The following is an 11,178-nucleotide window of genomic DNA, read 5'->3' on the forward strand; positions in this document are numbered from 1 at the left end:
TAATCTGATATTTTACATTCATGTTAATGCTTCCATATATGTGGCTTACAATACTACAGTCATACATTCATAATGACAGGTCTTGTTAACCTCTTTATGACTGAGAACAATTTCCAAATTAAAAAAAAAAATGTGATTAAACCCCATGGAAATGAACAATTCCCCAACTGGGGTTTCTAATATCTAACCAGAGAGATATAATGGTTGGGAGGAAAGAGTTGTAAGGGTTTCTTGGAGAATTAGGGTAGATATTTAGAACAAAGGAAAATGAAGAGGAAGTGGGGGTGGGGGAGAAGGAAAAGGTATTGAAAAAAACAAATTAAGAATTACTTTTTAAAGAATTTGGGGGGCGCCTGGGTGGCTCAGATGGTTAAGCGTCTGCCTTTGGCTCAGGTCATGATCCCAGGGTCATGGGATCGAGTCCCAAATCTGGCTCCTGGCTCAGCGAGGAGCCTGCTTCTCCCTCTGCCTCTCTCCTTGCTCATGCTTTCTCTCTCTCCGTATTTCTGTGTCTCAAATGAATAAATAAAATCTTTAAAAAAAAAGCATTTGGAATAATATATTATTTGCAGCTTCTATCTTGGTTGAGATCATTCTCACCTTTAGGAGGTACCTATAAATAAATTTTCTACTTGGGAACTAAGAATGGCTATTTTATTCTAAGCCTACTCATTACATTATGTAGCAACTGATCTTAATTATAAACATCTATGCTATAGTAACGGTATATCCCAGAAAGTCAGCAACTGGTAGCTCACAGTAGTTCTGGAATAAATATTTTGGTTTAATGTTGCTATACTTGAATATTGTAAGTTTATAAAGCAATTCAGAATAAAGTATTCCTCACTCAGCTCAGGGTTAAAACTTGGAATACAGAATTTTATCATGTTTTTAAGATTTTTAAGTTTTCTGTAGGATCACAGTGGCTATTTAAATATGGGTCTCCCTACACCTTCTCTGAAAAACCATACATATCAAAAATGACAGCAAATAAACTGTCCACAATCCACATTTAGAGCATAAGAAAGGGACTGTGCTACTACCAGCTTCAGTTGTACGTAAGTAAGGAAGTAAATAAATATAGAGTTAACACCATAAATGCCTGGCCATGGCCAATGGCAGACTGGGGAGGTAGAGACTGAATAAAAAAGATGTCAGAGGTTTGAATAAACTCTTCCCCAGAAGGAGTTACTTGGGTATCTTTCTAAAAGAAGGCTTTTAGATATTTTCAACATAACATTTTCTTCCTAATATAGATTGCCAGGCTAACTGGGGGCTTGGTGAAAGGAAAAAAAAAAACATTTAGGCATAAAATGATTAATTTGTATGAAGTGAAAGCTGTTCATCACATTCAATATGTCAATTTACTCCTTGCTCCTCATTTAAAAGGAAAATATAAGAAATACACAAAAACATTTCTCATTAGTTAAAACATTAAAAGCAAGTCAATATAGTGAAAAGATAGAAATCGAACTGGATAGAACCACCAAAAGGGACCAGCTAAGACTCCTTTTGTACATTCAACATCACTAAACAATAATGGGAAGTTAGCGTGAATCAGAGAATGGATTAGGACTTAAAAAAAACTCAGCTTTATTGAAGTATACTTGACAAATAAATGTTGTATCTATTTGCGTAATGACTGAATATACATAGACACTGTGAAATGACTATAATCAGGTGACACAGTTACCATGTTTTGTGTGTGTGGAGAAAACATTTAAGATCTACTCTCTTAGCAATTCCAATTATACAACCCAGTATTAACTAGAGCCACTATGCTGTACATTAGATCCCCAGAAATTATCCACCTTATAACTGAAAATCTGTACCCTGTGACCAACATTTCCCCCATTTCCCCCAGCCCTCAGTCTCTGGTAACCACCGTTCTACTCTCTGGTTCTGACTTCGACATTTTTATATTCCATATATAAAGTGAGATCATACTGTATTTGTCTTTCTGCATCTGGCTTATTTCACTTAGCACAATGTCCTCCAGGTTCATCCAGGTTGTTGCAAATGGCAGAGGATCCCCCCCCTTTTAATGGCTGAATTAAATTCCCTTGTAGCGAGGACTTTTTTTGGATAGTTACAGGTGAGGGCTCCCCAACTTGGCGTCCAGGTTAGCACCCCTGCTGAGAGCCTGAGGGCGGGCAGCTGTGAGGCCTGAAAATGGAGGACCATCCTTCTAGTTGACATAAATACAATTTCTGTCACTTGTAGGACAAAACCTGCCTGTCGGTTTTCAGGTAAAAGCAGTTATTTCCTTCCCCATTGGTGCCAGGCTCACTGATATGGAAACACTCTTCTCACTGCTTCTCAGGGGTCTTGAACAGAAACGTAAGTGGTTCTTCTCACAACCCTGCCCTTCTCAGTCTAATAGGTCTTGTCCCTCAGGGTTGCAGCTGTGACTTTTTCTGAGGAGGTATTTCCCAAGTCCAACCTCATTCACACTCCCACCCCGCATCCCCACCCCATTGCCTGTCACCCCCTTACTATGTTAGGCGCCTTTCCCCCCATCTGGTTCTGACTGAACTTACCCTCATCTTCACCCTTTTATTACACTGTTTTTCCCTGTTGACTTATCTTTCACTAGATTATAAACTCAACTTGTTTACCTTTATGAAGTAAGTGTCTATCGTCGTGCCTGGTACATTGTGTATGCTCAGTAAATATTTGCTAAGGGAATACTTCTGTTCTTCTTGAGAAGAAATTGAGTATAAATAACTGAAACTTTCAGAGAAGCATACTAAAATATGCCCACAGTCACGATTGCTTTTTCATATACCTTGTGCACATGAATGAATGGAATAACTTGTGATGCTGCTCTTGAGTGAGAGCCATTCCACTTGTATTTTTCATCAATTTAGGCAATAGCATTCAATTACAAGAAAAAATAACTGGAACTCTTCTTTGCATATTATACTCCACTGTACATGGATTAGACAAATTCTTCTGAAGATACCATACTACTTTCTCAATACCTGACATCTAATCTGGCATTGTTATACCTGTTGTGGCCACCAGCATAGTTTGGAATTTTATGGACTCCTACAGAAATAGTTTTTAAATTATGAACAGGTAACATTCCTTCCTGTTACTTCATCCAATCTCTAGCACACACTGTAGCTGCTTCAAACTTCCGGGCCCAGATGTGATCATGTCCCTCTTCTGACCAAGCACCTACTGTGAGTGACTCTTCCCTGCATGCCCATCCTAATGGCAGTGAATAAAATTATCCAACTTACATTTTTCTTATCCTTCCCTCTTCTAAATGCATTTTTTATTGAGGTGAAATTCACATGCCATAACATTAATGATTTTAAAGTGAACAATTTGGTGGCATTTGATAGACTCGCAATGGTGTGCAACCACCTCTCCTCTAGTTCCAAAACGAAACTCCATAACAATTAAGCAGTTACTTCCTATCCCCCGCTCCTCCTAGCTGCTGGGAACCATCAGTTTTCCATCTCTATGGATTTAGACATTTCATATATATGGAATCATATAATAAGTGACCTTACGTGTCTAGCTTCTTTCACTTAGAACAGTGGTTTTGAGCTTCATCAGTGTGATAGCATGTATCAGTACCTGGTTTCTTTTCATGCCCAATTAATGTTCCATTACATAGATATGCTACGTCTTGTTTATCCATTTACCTGTTGATGGACATTTGGGTTCCTTTGGCTATTAAGCATAATGATGCTAGTTTTTTCTTTTTTTAAGATTTTTTATTTATTTGACAGAGAGAGACACAGTGAGAGAGGGAACACAAGCAGGGGGAGTTGGAGAGGAAGAAGCAGGCTCCCCACTGAGCAAAGAGCCTGATGCGGGCTTGGTCCCAGGACCCTGGGATCATGACCCGAGCCGAAGGCAGACGCTTAACGACTGAGCCACCCAGGCACCCCGATGCTATTTTTTTCTTAAACCCCTATATCTTTTCTTCACTTCTTAGCTTACCCAAATTAACAGAAATTGTCTTTTCTCTGAACTTCCATAACCTCTCTATGGCACTGATTCACAGTTCACTTATTTATCAATCCAAATGATTACCCACACATGCAAACATTAAAAAAAATAATTACTGGGCATCTACTCTGTGAAGTACTAAATCCTTTTCAAAGCCAGTCAGACATTATGTATTTGTGAAGATGTCTCCTTTCTCTTACTGGTGTTAAGTTTTAAAACAAAGGAACATCACCTCACTTGATCTCTCCATCCCTCCCTGGTCTCAGCTCAGCAAAGTGAGTGAATTAACAAATGCACAAACGCAATTGTTTTCTCAACAGTTTACCACTGTCAGTGTAAACAACTGCCTTTAAATCTTGACCCTCACGTATCTTCCACTAACATGAGGGACCGACCTCAGCTGAGGTGGGGAAGTTTATAGCAGCCCACTTTCCCCAAACTTACCACATTTACCACACTGTCTCTATTTTAGCCCATGGCCCCCTACTCATCCTTTCTTTGTAAATGTGATTTTCAGTTTCTCCAGGGTGGGAATTGTTAGAGCCAGATAACCATCAACTACTTCCTGGCAGCAAAACCAAAGACTACAGGATTACTTCAATTTACTTGTCTATAGATTTTATATAAATGATTTTCTCAGACTCATTTGAAGTTTTAGTAAACCCATTCAACAAAATGCCATTATAAGAAGAGGTTCATACACTTTTAAGTATTTCCCAAATAGTCCTTATGTAAAGACGAGAAGGAGTTATGATAGTTTTGTTAGTGTGTGTGTATGTGTATGTGTGTGTGTGTGTGTGTGTGTGAGAGAGAGAGAGAGAGAGAGAGAGAGAGAGAGATGCTTCTTTTACCTTATTCATGGTAAACAGTTTTTCAAAAAAAGTTTTCTAAGGAGCCTTGAAACAAGGCAAATGGCCATGGTGGATACAGGATTGATAGATTCCAATATAATAGCCGACATTTTAATCACCTCTCACATTGAGTAAAGACACACTGTTGGCTCTTTTCTAGGTTTTTTTAATTTTTTGAATTGATAGGCTTTGATTACCTATTTTCTCCAAGCTACAAAATAGTCCTCAGATAGAAAATGTCTTAATTTCAATACTATCTGCTACACAATACTGGCAAAACAAAAAAAAATTTATTTATTTTTTTTTAAATGACAAGAGATAGGGCTGGCCGGTATTCGGAAAAATCAGTACTCTTACTGTGCTGAAAAATAAGATACAAGAGCTATAAGTTATTTAAATACTATATTAAATTTAAAGTAAAATCCTGATAACAGCATTCCTAATTAGGCGGATATTTTCAGTTTCTCCTGCTTCCCAGCATAATCTCTCACGCACTTGCTGATTTTAAGCAACGCATTAGATGGCAGTGTTCACATAGTTTACAGTGGCACTTACTGCAGACATTTCATTGCCCAGACCCAAATATACACCTTTATTTTGGATTTTATACTACTCCAGTCTCTAACGCTGCTATTTTTTGGATTCCCTTTATTCCTTTGGTTCAACTCAGAAAAAAAACATTTATAGGAATGCTAGTAAATGTGGGTATCCCATGACAGATATAAAAGCATGTGTTATGTCTTTTTGAATCTTTATGTCTTACTTAAGCAAAAAGGAAATATGGCAGATCATACCTGTCTCTTACTCCTGGGTATTTAAAATTCACAGAAATACACATTGCTGTCATGTGCTACTACAAAGGCCACCAGGCTCACTTAAAAGTAAAGACATGTCTTTGTTATTAAGAAATTTATAAGCTTTGAATCACATTCTTTATTAGAAATTATTCCTAATTTAAAAGTCTTATTCAATTTCACCGTTCTCTCCCTTATTCCTTTCTTGTTTGCCTTTTTGTTGACTTTGACCCTTTGGCTTTGGAAAATAAAACCCCTATTCTAACCCTCCTTGTGCTTCTATTTATTTTTATCCTCAAATCCAATAAGGATAATTTGCCGGGTCCAAGCCTGATTAACTCTCTTGGAGCAGAGTCCATTTGGCACAGGGACCAGATGCCAAATAATTTAATATGTCTTAGATGCCATCAGGGAAATATCTCAAAGGCCTAAATCAAGATGCCTGTTAGCATTAAGGGCATAGCTTTCTTTTAGACATTTAGCTTAAAAAAACAAATCTCCAAGTCACTGTTTTTCTCTAAATAGTTGAATGGTCTGCCTTCTCCAGTTTCTAACGCCCAGCGGAATCTGTTTTCTAGTTTTCCAGAAACACTTGGACCTCTTGACCTGGGAAGGTATGATGCCATATGTTAAATCCACTTAGACTAAATTGAGAAGCATCTTTTTCCCTACCCCAGTGAGATCGAGCAGTCTGCATGGAAGGGATAGGCAGGATTTCCAGAACTAAGGGCTTAGAGGTCAGAGGAATAAAGAGAGCTTTGTAATACCTGAGATTTAATCCTTCTTATTTCTTCCAGAAACATCAGAGATTTTGGCCACACCTAATGATAATAAATATTCACATGGAATAAATCCTTTTGGAAGGAGGAGCTCTCAAAAAATATGTTTGCTGGATGAGTACCCTGTGACTGTGAATAATAATGCATATCTGATGACAGTTGTGAAATCTTCTCATATAGAGATAGGCACAATCAATTCTTTTATCTGTTTTGTAGATGAGGAAAGTGAGATTCAGAGAGGTACTGTCCAAGTTCACAGAACTAATACAACTTCTGACTCCTGTCTAGTCTTCTTTTCATTAAATTGAAAGCTCAACCAAATCCAATGCATTTTTTTTTTTTGGTATAGCAATTCAGATTATGTATGTCCTATGTAAACACTGGCTCAAATTTCTCTTGACTTACTAGCTCAGGGCAAAGCTAGAGGTAATTGTCTCCTTTGGTCGGGAAACCATTATGGGGAAGAGCTGGAAAGGCCCACTAACTTCTTAGTAAATTGCCGTATTACTCCCAGGTAATCTGAATACTTTTAGAAGTTATTTTACTCTGGATTAAGGATTTTTGAAGGGGTGGGCAGTGTTTTAGAGAATTCATCTCTTAAAGGAAGACTGAAGCAGAGAAATTCTTTTTAAGTGAGAGTTTCCATGAAAAAAAAATAAGAAAATTTATGAAGTTGCGATAGACCACATTTGCTTTTTAATACCCACCATATGTCTGGTTTTATTCAGAGGCTAGAGGAGTGGGTTAGTGCTTATTTTCACGGATTATATAAATAACAGGCCTGCTATTACTTATTTCTTCTAGGTGAAAACATTTTGAATTATACTAAATAAAATGCTAGGGAAAAAACGACAACCATCCCTAATTATTAATAAAGACAGTCCACTAACAGGTCTTTGGTTAGTGTCTATGGTGCTTTGGGCTGTGAGATTTTAGAGTGTGGATTGTTTTACAACCAGAGATAAAGGTGACTGATTGCTTTCAGGGGCTTCAATATTAATATCTCCATTTCCTGTTCTCCTTTTTCTCCCTTTGATTTTCTTCAGGCTTGCTTAAGGACCCATAAATCTAAAACTGAGTTTTAAAAGAAGGGTCCAGTCACATCCTTTGACATTTTCCTTTTTTTCCTCTATCTATCCCCCGTTAGGACGCCAAACACCAACTCTCCCATTCTCCTTTCCCTACATCTCAGTGGTTGAAGCGCAAACACACCTTGCCTAGTTTAGTGCCCAGAGGGAAGGAAGGCACTAACATTTGTGGAGTGCTCTCTGTCCAGGCACTGTGCTAACCTGTTACATATGTGGGGGTATAATATTTCAAAGTGCTAATTGTCCGGTATAACTGCCAATTCTCCCCAGCTTGGCAGCTAAATGGAAAAGCAACATGGCCGCAGGGACGATTTACAGTGGGGAACAAAGTTCTCTAGCTTTTAAGTTCAAAGGGCACCATCTGGGTATGAGAAAGGAGATTTTTTTGAGAAGGAATGCAGTCAGGGAGAACAGGTTTTTCTTCCTAATTTGAGACGGAAAGAGATAAAGGAGCCTGGAGCTGGCAACCAAGTCATCTCCAAAGCTGTCCAGCTCCAAAATCACTGGAGTGACTTGATGTTACTTTTCACTTTCCTTGCTTGAAGGCTGCTGCTTTGTTTCAGAGGCCACCCAGAATCAGCAGTTTGGCAAAGGATAACAGATTGAAGTTACTTCTTTGGGACTTGTAACAAAAAGGGATCAATTGGGTACGATGGACATGGACTGAAGAATTGATTAAACATTTTAGTTCAAGTGTTTACAGATATGCTGTTTGCTAGTGGACGTAAATCTTCCTTTTCTTCCTCATTTGCGAGTTAATAACAAACAGGTCTTGTCTCAACCCTACCTTTCTTGTTCCTTCCGCCTTTCGTTTTAGAAGGCTTACAGGCTTCTGCTGCGCTATCTTCATCTTCAAGGAATATTAATGTGAAGGCTTTGTTCCAGCTTTCGTAGCCGTCTTTTTAAGTTCCCCTCTTTAGACGGCACTCTTTTCTTATCCAGCCCTGTGTCTTCATTCTCTGCCATCTGGCTTTCTGTCTCTCACTGCCCCTTTGCTTTCCATCTCTTGCCCTAGTGCGTCCTATCTGCCGCATCCTCCCCTGGGCTACGGTTCCTTTCCCATAGGGTTCTCTGGCAATATGCAGGATGGAGGGGTTATTTATTTCCTTTAGAAAGCTGTCATTTTGGAATGAAAATTTTAGTATACCGCTAGGAGGAATCCTCCCTACTTCCACCTACCCCAGAAAACAAACCCAAGCTCTTTCTAGCTACTTCCTGAATTTCTAATTTTAAAGCCGGCCTGTAGCAGCCCCCTCCAGATTGGTAGTGACCGCCAGCTGCCAAGATTTCAGAGGGAGACCTGAGCTCTTCTATTACTCATGATGGGCTGGCTTCTTTAGTGCTGTGACCACCCTGAGTGAGCTGTGCTAGTTAGGGTCTTAAGTTCACACATAGCCAGCCCCTTGCGCAGATGTCACTTTGGACAACAAATCATTTGTCTCTGTCTCAATTCTTCATCTGCAGGATGGATTTCTACTGCCTGTGAATTAGGATAAAATGAGATGTAAGATATGCAAACTTTTTCAAGATAAAGATTCTTCTAACATGCAGAGTAGTGGCATTATTCTGTGGAGATACTGTGATCACAATATCTACTATCTTTTATTAAAAACTAACAGACTCAAAATATATGTACTATTTAGTTTGGATTGTCAAGTAAATCTATTTTAAAGTAAAATTTGAACTGTTTTTGACATCTTCATATTGTATAAATTATTTAAGCCAAATTTTTTTTTTTTTTAAACTGAGCAAATCATGTTGATTGTAACTCAGATTCTTCCTCTTACTTTTTAAAAGTAACAATCAGGCAAATTAAAAGTCATTGTGCAAGGCAAGTGAGTACAAAGGACGATGACTATTGGATTCTTGCTGCTTAATAGGAATTCTTGTTTAGTTCCAGCCTTTAGAAAAAGCTATCACTTTTTCTATCTGCTGGCGACAATCAAATGCAAGAAAATGCCGTTTTGGGGGAAAAGTCTAAATAAATATTTTAGAGGATATGCAGATCTGTTTTCATCTTCACAGATGGAAATACTGCAAAGTTGGCTACAGTATATTTATGTCATTCAGAACAATCCCAGTTGAATTTTTCCTGCTATACAAAAAATTGTAATTAAATGGAAAGGTATGCTTTCATGTCACATTGATGTCCTATGTGGCCTACATTTCAAAATTGATAGATGATGTACCTAATCTGTTTTATTTTGCTGCAAACAATAATCAAATTGTAAGTGCGTTTCTTTGCAAATGTTGGGATAAGGCAGACAAACAGTAGAAGGTTTGGTCAGGGATGAAGGCTGAAGGGCTGATGTAGTTCAGATACTGCTGCAGCATAGGAAGGGCGAGGGGACTGCACAGCCAGAGCCACCCTGTATTTCCTTAGGAAAAGGACAGAAAGTGGTAGAAAACTAAATTGCCTCAGAAATGCAAAGCCACTGCAGGACTCTATTAACTACATTCCTGGGATGAGATTTGGAAGGATCACATCTCTCACTGCACTTCCAATGCAGACATTTGCACAACTATGATGGAAATGTAAAGCTATAGGGAGCCTGTAGTTGATACTGCAATTTAGAATTTTAATCTGATTGAAGACACAGCCCTCCCTCCCTTGCAGTCTGTTCCAGGTCCTTGCATTTTTTGGTAATTATTTCTATCTTCTGCACAGGATTATGAAAAACTTTGAGGTCAGGGAACCCTGCCCCGCTTCACTGTTAATCATATCTCTGGCAAGACTTAACCACAATACTATGCTTATCATGAGGGATTAATAAATACTTTTAATTAAAACTTAAGAAATGAAATGTATGCAGTTTACATGGTGTTGGTTTATTGAACATAAATCATAAACAGATGTTTATATCAAATAGAAAAATACTGGTCATAGAGCTAGCCAAGCAGAAGTACACATAGACAACTGAAAAAAATGTAGTGAAAATTTCAGAAAAGTAAAGAAAAATCTGGCTCTGGAAAATACTAGAAGACAGTATCTACATATGGCAGAGTGTGCAGGTTTCTCTCTTTGCCCCCTGCTCCTTGGTCCCAGGTCAGTTCTCTGCCATTTTCTGCCTTGCTCTGCCCTCTAGGAATACAGCTTCTGTGAACATTCATATATAGGTTTCTGTGTGACTACAAGTCTTTATTTCTCTGGGAAAAACGCCCAAGAGTACAACTGCTGACTTGTATGTTAAGTATATGTTTCATATGGTAGGATGGTTCCATGTTAACCTTGCCCATAGCTCTGTAAATATTCCCTTCATAATCCTGTGAGTCGGCCATTTCTTTACTGTGGGAACTGATAGGCTGAATTTGGAGAAAAACAAAGTTCTGGGAAAAGAAGTCTCTAAGTTATGTAAAAATTGTTTAGCCATATAAACATATAAAATATATGCTACCATTTTTCTTTTAAACTCACAATTGTAAACGTAGGACAAGAAAGATGAAGAGTAATCATCATCTTCTCCCACCTATCATAAGAAACCTAAGATAACATTATTTTCTGAAATATATCTGCAAAAGCTTATTTTGGCTCTAGTGATATCTACTAGCTATTGTCTTCCATAGGTCGTGTGGATGCTACACAATAAAAAAGAAGAGCATCAAAAAACTACAAACCCCAAACTAACAGTAAAAATGAGAATCATCCGCATATACCTGAATGTGTGGCATCAGGAGCACAGCTAACATTGCTGAGCAT

This window comes from Zalophus californianus, chromosome 3 (genome assembly GCF_009762305.2).
Source record: "Zalophus californianus isolate mZalCal1 chromosome 3, mZalCal1.pri.v2, whole genome shotgun sequence".
Taxonomy (NCBI): Eukaryota; Metazoa; Chordata; class Mammalia; order Carnivora; family Otariidae; genus Zalophus; species Zalophus californianus.